The sequence below is a fragment of the Heteronotia binoei genome, chromosome 8 (genome assembly GCF_032191835.1).
Source record: "Heteronotia binoei isolate CCM8104 ecotype False Entrance Well chromosome 8, APGP_CSIRO_Hbin_v1, whole genome shotgun sequence".
Classification (NCBI taxonomy): Eukaryota; Metazoa; Chordata; class Lepidosauria; order Squamata; family Gekkonidae; genus Heteronotia; species Heteronotia binoei.
Window position 1 is genome coordinate 20,414,746 of NC_083230.1, and position 12,785 is coordinate 20,427,530.

Here is a 12,785-nt window from a genome sequence, read left to right on the forward strand (position 1 = left end):
GCCTTTCCAAGGTAAGGCTAGAAGCAACTTGGGAATGGCTTCCTTCTTTGGCTTCCCTGTATTGGTCTGGATAACTTGGTTAAAACTTGATTACACTGAACAACTCTCCTGTGTGTGTGTCTTAATTCCTTGAGCTATTCTCAGAAATTTCTCATATGTGTGTATGTACAGTATTATTATTGCCTTCCCTCTTCAGAGCTCTTTCCACAGACCTTTGTGCTACTCTGCTTTAAATGGTTCTTTCTGAACCAGGGTGACTTCTTTCTGAATTAAATGTGGTTATTATTTCCAACTTTGTCATAATCATTACTCTATGTTTCTTCCTTTTGCTTTGGGGAGGGGGGAGTTGAACAACTATTTGGATGATTTGTAGTCTGCTTCTGAATGCTCTCTCTTTTTAAATGTTATACAGTATTTGAATATCTCCTTCAGGTAGCCCTTTACTTACTGAGCTTCCTATTGGTATTCCGACTTTGAAATGATTTCATATATTCAGTGTGATAATATATTCAATGGATCATCCTCCAAAGAAGGAGAGGCAAAGGGAAAAAGAAGAGAAAGAAAGAAAGAAAGAAAGAAAGAAAGAAAGAAAGAAAGAAAGAAAGAAAGAAAGAAAGAAAGAAAGAAAGAAAGAAAGAAAGAAAGAAAGAAAGAAAGAAAGAGTTTAAAATAATCTCAGCAACTCTTAATGGATTAAACTCCCCATTTAAACTATCAAAAATCTTCAACCAATTGAAAAAATTCAATGCAGGCATCCTATGAATACAAGAAACTCACATAAAAAAGAACACCTTTTAAATTGCAAAAGATTGGGTAAAGTTTATACAGCCTCTGCTCAGGCCAAGAAAAAAGGCGTGGCAATCAAAGTTTAGAAATCCTTGAAGAATTAAAAAATCAGAATAGAAGATATCTTATTATGAAGATTAGGCTACCAGAAGGACAAATCTGGATGGTGATATCAATATATGCATCAATTGACAACAAAAGTAAATTCTATGAAAACTTTTATCAAACATTGTAAGATTTCGATGAAGGAGAAATTTTGATATTTGGAGATAAGGATGGCATCCTTGATACAAAAAAAGACATATCAAAAAATGTAGGTGGAAAATTACCAAAGGATGTATTTAAATATATGAAGATGTTAGAACTGGAGGATATTTGGTGAATTTTACTCAGACAGACATCAATCGGATTCAAGAATAGACATGTTCTGGATATCCAAGACATTAATTCCGAAGGTAGGAAAAGCAGAAATTTTACCTAGCAGACCACAATCTAGTACAACTTATTTGGAAGAGTGGAAATAGAAAAGAAAAGAGATGGAGACTAAATGATAACCTCTTACTACAAGATGAAGTTAAACAAAAATGTAAGGAAGATCTAATAGAATATTTTAAATGTAACGATATTAATGACACAACACCATCGGTAACATGGGAAGCCAGCAAGGCTTGTATCAGGGGAACCTTCCTGGCAATAGCTGCAAGAAAGAAAAACAAGATTCTATGAAAAATATAACAGATAAAATAAGGAGATTGAAACAAGAACATAAAAGTACTGGCAATAAAAACAAGTTGAAAGAGATCAAACTTTTTAAAAAAAATCTGGATCTGCTAGAAGTTGAAGAAATGCAGAAAAAAAATAAAATATTTAAGATAAAGGCATTCCAGATCCCCTTAACATAAACACTCAAAGAGACAGTTCCCCGTTAACAGAAACATTCCAAGAGACAGCCCAGGGAGATCAGTCTTACCTAGGGTGGCCAGACCGTCCCGGGCACCCGGGAATGTCCCGGTTCTGGCCCCCTATTCCCGCCTCCCGGGCTGGCTATACCGGGACCATTAGAGGTCCTTCCTTCCTTCCTTCCTTCCTTCCTTCCTTCCTTCCTTCCTTCCTTCCTTCCTTCCTTCCTTCCTTCCTTCCTTCCTTCCTTCCTTCCTTCCTTCCTTCCTTCCCTCCCTCCTTCCTTCCTTCCTTCCTTCCTTCCCTCCCTCCCTCCCTCCCTCCCTCCCTCCTCCCTTCCTTCCTTTCTTCCTTCCTTCCTTCCCTCCCTTCCTTCCTTCCCTCCTTCCTTCCCTCCCTCCCTCCTTCCTTCCTTCCTTCCTTCCCTCCTTCCCTCCCTCCCTCCCTCCTCCCTTCCTTCCCTCCCTCCTTCCTCCCTCCCTCCTTCCTTCCTTCCTTCCTTTCTTCCTCCCTTCCTTCCCTCCCTCCCTCCCTCCTTCCTCCCTCCCTCCCTCCCTCTGGCCACCCCTGGAGTAGACAATACTGACTTTGGTGGACCCAAGCACTGATTCAGTGTAAGGGAGCTTTGTGTTTGTGACTGGACTAGACAATACTGACTTTGGTGGACCCAAGCACTGATTCAGTGTAAGGGAGCTTTGTGTTTGTGACTGGACTAGACAATACTGACTTTGGTGGACCCAAGCACTGATTCAGTGTAAGGGAGCTTTGTGTTTGTGACTGGACTAGACAATACTGACTTTCGTGGACTCAAGCACTGATTCAGTGTAAGGGAGCTTTGTGTTTGTAACTGGACTAGACGATACTGACTTTCGTGGACCCAAGCACTGATTCAGTGTAAGGGAGCTTTGTGTTTGTGACTGGACTAGACAATACTGACTTTCGTGGACCCAAACACTGATTCAGTGTAAGGGAGCTTTGTGTTTGTGACTGGACTAGACAATACTGACTTTCGTGGACCCAAGCACTGATTCAGTGTAAGGGAGCTTTGTGTTTGTGTGTTTGTGCAATTTTGTTCTCAGATCCTGTATTTACTTCATCAGTATATGGGATAAGGCACTTTCTCAACTGTGCTGCATAATGCAGCCTATTTATTTTGTCCTGTTTGCTCTGTTGGCTCTATCTGCGCCACCTTCATCACTTTCGGGGTGTGGATCCCCCAGTGGGGTGGTCTCCCGACTCCCTCCGCCAGCTGTTTCTGATAGCCCTGCGCCCCCTCTTTCATTTGATATGTGTCCCGTGCGGGTGCCACCCTCCCGCCGGGAGATGCCGCAAAATGAGCCTCCTTGAGGCTTATGGCGGCAGGGCTCGGGGGAAGCGAGCTAGACTGCTGTTCTTTTGAGGGGTTATAGAGTGTTTCGAGCCCGTCCCTGTGGCATCGGTTCCATCATTGTGGGGCCCAGGGGGCCGGCGCAGCGGCACGCTGAAGCAGCCTGTCGGTCACTTCCGGGTTCCTGTCCTGCATCTCGACCTGTGTTATTAGTGACAGGCTGCTTCGGCGTGCCGCTGCGCCGGCCCCCTGGGTCCCACAATGATGGGACCGATGCCACAGGGACGGGCTCGAAACACTCTATAACCCCTCAAAAGAACAGCAGTCTAGCTCGCTTCCCCCGAGCCCTGCCGCCATAAGCCTCAAGGGGGCTCATTTTGCGGCATCTCCCGGCGGGAGGGTGGCACCCGCACAGGACACATATCAAATGAAAGAGGGGGCGCAAGGCTATCAGAAACAGCCGGCGGAGGGAGTCGGGAGACCACCCCACTGGGGGATCCACACCCCGAAAGTGATGAAGGTGGCGCAGATAGAGCCAACAGAGCAAACAGGACAAAATAAATAGGCTGCATTATGCAGCACAGTCTCACTGGAATCTGACTGGCTTCTCAGCATGGAACCCGTTCTCCCTAGTCTTCTCACTTTGAAAAAAGTAAAAAAAGAGTTTCATTTAACTTTACTTCCCCCTTTCCCTCTCTATAAATAATCTTGGTGTTTCCGGCGGTGATATTTGGGGGATTTTTGGGGACGTCACAGGAAGTGCTGTGAAGTCACTTCCTGTTTCCGGCAGTGGCATTTGGGGGAAATGATGTCATTTGGGGGAAATGATGTCACAGGAAGTGATGTCACTTCCTGCTTCCGGCAGGTGGCACGGGGGGAATGATGTCACAGGAAGTGATGTCACTTTCTGTTTCCAGCAGGTGGTGTGGGGAAAATGATGTCACAGGAAGTGATGTCACTTCCTGTTTCCGGAGCTGGCATGCCGTCACCGGAAGTGACGTCACCGGAAGTGACGTCACTTCCTGTTTTTGGCGGTGGCATGACGTCACCGGCACCCCTACCTTCCCCCCCCAAAAGGTGTCCCTGGCTGGCCTTCAGACATTATGGCCACCCTAGTCTTACCTCTAAGGTTGCTTCCCTCCTTCAGGTCCAGATGGAGTTAGGGGGAGGAGAACTTTCACAGGAGAGTATTCACAGGCCTCTCAACAGACAGTCCAAGGACGTTACATGTAATACAATATGGCCCAGCCCCTCCCCAAAGTCCAGTCACGTTAGCAACAGAAGAAAAATATGGCAGGGGACATAACATTTCGCCTGACAGGCAGATAGGTCTGTGAGAATTTGTGGGGATTATAAAGTCACTGTCAACAAGGTTGCTAGGCTGGAACCCTATCCATTACCTTGAATTGAAGATTTATTTGCATATTTGGATGGGAGGGATTGTGTTTTCCAAACTTGATCTCAGTCATGCTTATCAGCAGTTGCTATTTGATGAGGGGTATCTAGGTACTCATTGAGGTTTATTTAGGTACACCTGTCTCCTGTTCAGCATGAACTCTGCTCCTGGGATTTTTAAAAGGGTGTGTTATGGGGGATTCACAATGTCTTGGTTTATTTAGATAATATTCTGATGATTGAGGTAGATCAGGAAACTCATTTAGATACACTGCAAGCGGTATTGCAAAGGCTCCAAAAAGTGGGGCTTAAACAACAAAGAAGAAGAAGAAGAAGAAGAAGAAGAAGAAGAAGAAGAAGAAGAAGAAGAAGAAGAATTGCAGATTTATATCCCGCCCTTCTCCCTGAATCAGAGACTCAGAGAGGCTTACAATCTCCTATGTCTTCTCCCCTCACAACAGACACCCTGTGAGGTGGGTGGAGCTGAGAGGGCTCTCACAGCAGCTGCCCTTTCAAGGACAACCTCTGCCAGAGCTATGGCTGACCCAAGGCCATTCCAGCAGGTGCAAGTGGAGGAGTGGGGAATCAAACCTGCTTCTCCCAGATAAGAGTCCGCACACTTAACCACTACACCAAACATAGAAGTAAGTGTTCGTTTATTGCCTCTTTAGAACAGTGTTTGGGGCATGTTATTGATGCAGCAGGCCTCCACACAGTAAATGATAAGGTAAGGGCCATTGCAGGGGCCCCAGCACTAACATCTATTTCAGATGAAAGCATTTTTAGACTGTTTAAACTATCATCATAGGGTTTTTTAATGCAATTTGTTATTATTATAGTCATATAATTACAACAATAGTCAAGATTACCATATAATACAAGATTAATCATTTTAAAATAATACAGTTCAAAAGTAAATTAATTCATTGAATACAGAGTTGTTCGGTGTAACATTATGTTCTAATAAGTACGCTGTTACAGGATACCATAACGCAATAACTTTCTTTTCATACACAGCAGATGAAACAAAATACGTTGAATAAGCTAGTTTACATAGTATAAAATAATCCCAAATCTTCTTTCTCCAATATTTTAAGGGTGGTATTGTAGCAGATTTCCAATTATATGCTAAAAGCAATTTTGCAATTGATAAAAGAATTGTAATAATTTCCCTTTTTCTGCGTTCTATTCCAGACCGTGACCAGTTCTCTAGCAAAATTACTTCCAGATCTAAAGGTAAGTTTGCCTTCCCAATGACGGAATAACGAGTCAGACACAGAGTGTTGGAATAAAATTGGGCCACTTTATTAAATAACCTCATACACAGCAAGGGTACCCCAGCAGCGGCCTGGCCAGGGCTAGGGGTCACCATGACCGCTCCCCTGCCATAACGGGCGAGAGACCCAGCCCCCCAGCCAGAGCTGAGCGCCTCAGCTCCCTCTGGGCAGGCCCAGCAGGGAGGCCCGCACCAGAGGGCCCAAACCCAGATGCACGTCTCGCCAGAAAGCACCCTCTAGCCGAGTCTCCCGGCAGTCTGCATTCTCCACCCAGGTCTTCAAACCCCAGGGTTGATCATGCCAGACCCCAAATTCCCCAAAAGGGGGATGCTTCACAGTCCTCCCCCGGCCACATAGTGCCCTAAACCCCAAAAAACTGCCACTAAAGTGACCGCCTATTTAACAGCACCTCCCAAAAGCCAGTTCCTCAATCCACTGCAATGCTATGTGGGGTTGGCGAAAAACGCACCCGGCAACCGCCAATCAGCCAAGGTGTAAAAAATTCCTACCCGGCTCCTTCAAAGAGGAAACCAGCAAAATGCCCACATAACATACAGGGCAGGTGGGAGGGCCGATCGTCTGACAGATGCCGCAGTCTGGGGAGAGCACAGATCTGGCCGTTCCTGGCCAGACCACGTCTCCCAGTCTGCGCGCCCAAACAGGCGCCCTCTGACTCTTCCCATCAAGGGAAACAAACTCGTGCCTTTGCAGCCTAGCAGTTACACTGCAGTTACACTAGCAGTTACACTGCAGGCTGCAAGCACATGATTGTATTCAGTATTGGTTTATCTGGTGTATAATGAGTTTCCAGTAAGAAGATATTGGATTTGTATCCCGCCCTCCACTCCGAAGAGTCTCAGAGCAGCTCACAATCTCCTTTACCTTCCTCCCCCACAACAGACACCCTGTGAGGTGGGTGGGGCTGGAGAGGGCTCTCACAGCAGCTGCCCTTTCCAGGACAACCTCTGCCAGAGCTGTGGCTGACCCAAGGCCATGCTAGCAGGTGCAAGTGGAGGAGTGGGGAATCAAACCCGGTTCTCCCAGATAAGAGTCCGCACACTTAACCACTACACCAAACTGGCTCTCCAGGTTGGCTCTCCAGTAAGTCTGAATATGTGGACATGACCACCATGAATGAATATATGAGGCTGTATGTCCACATTGTTTAGTACAGTTTGGTGACTGTACCGCTTTGAATCTATATAAAATTGAAGGAGGTAAGTACCATCCGGTGATTAACTTAAAAGACTGAAATTTAACAGCGAAGATGTTAGAACTTATACCTGAGGTAGACCATATTTCTGACCAGTCCTCTTGTGTTATTAATTTTCCTAAGTCCATAGACCATTGTTTTTGATAAATTGTTGTTTCCTCTTCATCAATTACAAGTAAGATTCTATATAATAGAATGGTTAATTTTGGTAAATGTGTTCTATGTTTATATAAAATTAATTCAAATGGGGTCGTGTCTCTATTCATAGCTCGCTTCACTGGTTTGGATTCTAAACAATGTCGGAACTGGAGGTAATAGAACTAAGGTACTCTCTGTTTTAGTTTCTTTTCTAATGTAGTCTTATCTATAAGAGAACCTTTTCCCCAAAAATGACATATATATACAAATCCAGCTTCTTTCCAAGTCTGAAAGGATGAAGGCTCTATTCCTGGGACAAATCATTTTTGATTGGTGTAAGAAGTTATTGGAGAAAACTGAGAAGCTAGTTTTCCCCTTCTTTTGGACCGTATAGCAAGTGAGTTTTCTAAAAAGTTTGTAGGCCTATTTTTTTTTTATAAGGTCTAAGTTCCATAACATACCATTTAGCATGCCAGGGGGAAGTGGATATACCTCAATCAGCATCCAATCAGGTGGATTCTTATCAATGACTGCTGTTGTTAAAGTTCCAATGTTGATTGCCTCATAGTATAGTTTTAAATTTTGTATGTCCAGACCTCTTTTTTTTTTTTGAAGTCTAGATAAAGTTTTAAAGCTAATTCTAGGTTTTTTCTGTGCCCATAGAAATTTTGTAAAGAGTTTCTGCCAGGAAGAAAAGGCATCTTTCTGAATTTTGATTAGCAATGTGCAAAACAAAAAGAGAAATTTAGGTAAAATGAAAGATTTTAGAATACTAATTCTATCAGTCCAAGTCAGTATTTTTGCAGTTTTTCAATTCAACGTGTGTTCTATTTCTTTCTGTAACCTGTTAAAATTGGCTGAATAAAGGTCTGAAAGATTTTTTGGGATAAATATCTTTAGATATTTCCAGAGTTTGGTTGGGAGGTCATATTGATAATTAATTTTTATAGCTTCCAAGTCTCTTTGTGGGTGTATTATAGATTTCTTTTCATTGAAAAACAAATGTGAGATTTTACTAAAGCTTTGGACTACCTTATGGAAGGCTGGTAATAACTGCAAAGGTTATATAGAGTATAACATCATCTGCATATAATGCAATCTTGTGAGTTCTGTTACTAATATCAATTCCATGTATGTGTTCATTTGCTCTAATCATGTTTGCCAGTGGTTCCAAGGCCATAATAAATAAAAGTGGGGCAAGAGGACATCCTTGTCTGGTTCCTCTTTGTAAAGGAATAGAGTCTGTTGTTGAACTATTAACTCTTAATTTTGCAGATGGGTTGACATATAATGCATTAATTGAATTCTGAAAGTTAGAACCAAAGCCCATTTTTTTGATGAGGAGTTTTAAATAGGTAATGTTGACACTATCAAAGGCCTTATCTACATCTAGTGCTATTATTAAAGCTTGAGTTTTTGTTTGTTGGATGTATGACATTAAACTAAGAGTTCTTCTAATATTGTGAGCAATATTATGGGTTGATCACTATGTATATAATGAGGTAAAAAAAATTTAAGACGATTGGCCATAATTCTGGTAAATATTTTTGGATCAGTGTTTAGTGCTATTGGTCTATATGAGGATGGTTGCAGTAAATCTTTGGGCATTTTCGCACAGGGCTTACCCCGGAGCGACGTCCCTCTTCACCGTGCAGCGTCTGCGCGGATTTCGCACCAACTGCTCCGCAGAACCCGGAAGAGCCGCAAAGTTCCATAGCTTTTGCATCGCAAATGTAAACTGGGTTTTGGCGGTTTACATTTGCGACACAAAAGCCGCAGGACTTTGCGGCTCTTCCAAGTTCTGCGGAGCAGTTGGTGCGAAATCCACGCAGACGCTGCACGGTGAAGAGGGACGTCGCTCCAAGGTAAGCCCTGTGCAAAAATGCCCTTTGTCTGGTTTAGAAATTAAAACGATTTCAGAATGTGTCGATGAAGTAGGTGTCTTACCAGATGTAAATATTTCTTTGCATAAAGTTTCAAAAGGTTCTATTAGTTCTGTTTTAAAAGCTTTAAAAAAATCTGAGGGAAAACCATCTGGCCCCAGTGCAGGGTTGTTTTTTAATTGTGTTATAGCTTCCTCTGCTTCATATTTAGATATGGGTTTGTCTAATTCATCTATGTGCGTCTGTGCGAGTGTTGGTATAGCATTTTCCCTTTCCAGATATTCTGAAATGCTGTCATGAGAAATATCTTGTCGTTTGTATACATTAGTATAATATTCTTTTAGCTCTTGTTTGATGAATTCTGAGCTTGTCAGGATTTTGCCTTCTTTGTTTTTTAATGAATAAGTCATCTTAGCAGAGTTTTTTTCTTTAACTTTCCAAGCTAATAGTTTGATTTTCCTTGGAGATTTGTCCAGTATGCTTGTTTGGTGTAAAGAAGGCCTTTTCGTATTTTTTAAAAAAATAAGCGACTCTAATAAAGCTCTTTGGACTAGAAGTTTGGAGGAAATTTTTTATTGCCTGTTTTTATGTGCTACTTCCAATTTATTAATTTGAGTGTGCAATGAATTAATTTGGGAATCTCTCTCTTTTTTTTAGAGCCAAAGCAATCGAGATCAATTGTCTTCTAAGCATTGCTTTCATGGCGTCCCATGTGATAGCGGATGTGGTGTCCTTAATTTTGTTTTCTTTGAAATAAAAAATTATTATTATTATTATTATTTATCTTTTATGTCTTGTTTCAATAAAAGAGAAGTATCCAAAGTCCATTTAGTGTCTTTTTTAATGGGTTCAAAGCCCTTTAAGTTTGCACAAAATAGGTGAATGGTCTAACCCAATTTTAAGTTCTATATCTGCTATTTCTACAAAATCGACCAGCGCTGAAGAGGTCAATAGCATATCAATGCATGTTAAGTATTAAATTGGGAAGAGTAATACATATAATCCAGTTCCCCAGATGTCATGTAGGCCAAGGTTTTTTTTATAATGTGATAAAAATTTGTTACCGTGTTGAGGTGAGCTTGGGGTTTTGCAGTTTTTGACCTGTCCCGGTGTTTGTCTGAGAAGAAATTAAAATCACCTCCAAGCAAGATTTCTCCTTCTTGGAAGGTTTTTAATTGTTTTAACATGTCATTGATAAATTTAAGTTGATTTTTTATTAGGAGCATATATGGAGCTTATGATTAGCATCTTTCCCTCCAGCTTTCCTTTAATGAAATTAAATCTGCCTTGTGTGTCTTTCAGTTCATCTTGAAACTCAAATATCAATGTTTTAGCAATTAGTATTGCTGTCTTTCTAGACTTTGATGACCCTGGGGAGGAATATTGGTTTGAATACCAAGTAGTAGATAGTAGTAGCATCGATTCTTTCCTGTGATGTGTCTCCTGAAGAAGAATAATTTGGGGTTTTGCTTTGAGAATATGGTTTGTCACCCTCTTTTATATATATATATATATGGTTATTCAGACCTCAGACATTCCATGACCAAATTTAATATGGCATTCTGATCGTATTTTAAAACAACCTACTGTTGTGTGGCTTAATGTATAAAATAACTTTTATCGGATCCAACAACAGCTAACAAAGAGCATCAATATTTCTTTGTTAAATATTGTGTTCCCAGAATACAATTTTCAAACAAACTAAACAGAAAGAAAACTTAATAACAGTCTAAGTTAACAATCAGTTATAAACCCACAACTGTAAACAAAAGTCTGTTTCTTAGTTTTCAACAATACCTAGTATTAACTAGCTGGTCTTTCTTATACCGCTTTCAGAGCTTGGTTTGTATTTGCCAAGCACGGTCCCCCTAAAGTGCCCCAAACCTTGCCCTCCCTCCCTTAGTAGTTTACATAATGTTTATAAAAACTCTCCCTTTTAATATGAATGAAATTAAAACAAAACAGTGCTTATAATTGTGGTGCTAGGCATTTCTATTACTTTCTGTGATATTTTGCTGAGTCTTTCATTTTTCCAGTCCCTAAAATAATGATAAATCCAGGTCACTGTCTATCTGCATGGCTTAAAGTCTAAATTCTTTATCAAAGATTTCAGGTTTTCACGGCTGGTATCATCTTTAGGGTTTGTAGAATCTTCCGGGCTCAAGTGCCGTGTTCTAATGGAGAAAGTTTTCCTTCCAGATGTTTCATTCTCAGCTGCGGAGAACATCCTCAGTGGCGTTGCAGCCGGAGCAGGTGCTCTGACCTTCTTGGCTGCTGTGCATTGAGTGGGGCCAGGGCTGCTGGAGAGCTGCTATTTCTAGGCTGGAGGGGGTGTGATGAAAGGGCAATTGGTTTGTGGTTTGTGGATGTGCCCATTGTTTGGATGTGCCCATTGTTTGAGTGATAAGGAAACTGGCTGTTGAATGTGACCATTGTTCTGTGTTAATTGCTGGGAGGGTTGGAAGGGGTGTGAAGATAAGGAAGATGGTTGTTGACTGTGCTGATTGTTCTAAATTCTTTATTGTCCATCCTTCATTCCTCTTCTTCTTTCCTTTCTTGTTGTTTGTCAGGTGTATCCAATAGGGATCATTTCCTTTTGGCTGATTTCCATGTTGAGTCTCTTGTTAAATCCAATCCCAAAGCCTGTAGTAGTCGTAATTCACTGTCTTCGTCTGTGGCATAAAGAGTCAGTCCTTTTTTTTTTACCATTATTTTTCCCAGTATGATCCATTTGTAAAGTATTTTTTCTTCTCTGAGCTTCATAGTAATTGTATTTAGTTTTTGTCATGCTACGAGGGCCTCTGGTGGTAGATCAGGGAACACCAAAATTCTTTGATCCTGATATATTAAATAACCTAGTTCCTTTGCTCTATTTATTATCATTTTAGTTTGTCTAATGTCCGCAAAAGAAACTAAGATGTCTCTTGATTGTTTCCTGTTAATTTTATTCGGATTCCCAATCCAATGAGCTTTTAATAAAACCGGATAAAGGCCTTCTTTGAACTAGAGGATCGTTGCTAGCCAAGTGCTCATATCTTGGAATAAGGTAGGAGTTTCAGTGGGGTCCTCATTAAACCCACGAAATTTGAGATTTTGATTTCTGACTTGTGTCCCTAAAAATAATACTTTGTCTTCCAGGGATTGGGAATCCATTTGCAGTTTAGTTTGTTCTGCTTGTAAAGTATTGCCTTTTTTTAAAGCTGCTTCTGCCCAGATTGCCCGGAGGTATGGGCTGGGTTGCCACCAGTATGCTGATGACACCCAGCTCTATCTATTGATGGGCGGCCGGACTGATGATGTCCCTATAAATCTGGACCGGGCACTACAAGCCGTGGTGGGTTGACTCAGGCTGAGTGGGATGAAGCTGAATCCAGTGAAGGCAGAGGTCCTTTGCGTAGGTCGCGGCGGGCCAGGAGGGGAGATCTCCCTACCAACCTTTGACGGTGTGTCACTGATACCAATGCGCAGGGTCAAGAGCTTGGGAGTGCTACTGGAGCCTTCCTTGACAATGGAGGCCCAGATAGCTGCCACTGCTAAATCCGCCTTTTTCCATCTTAGGAGGGCAAGGCAGTTGGCCCCCTTCCTGGAACGTAGCGACCTGGCAACTGTGATCCATGCAACGGTCACCTCGAGGCTGGAAACTGTAATGCCCTCTACATGGGGCTGCCCTTATACCGAATGCGGAAACTGCAGCTAGTGCAGAATGCAGTGGCCAGGCTGTTAGTGGGACTACCTCGGTGGGAACATGTACAGCCTAGGCTGCGGGAACTGCACTGGCTGCCAATTGTGTACCGAGTTCGTTACAAGGTGCTGGTTATTACCTTTAAAGCCCTATATGGCCGAGGACCTGCCTACCTTAGGGACTG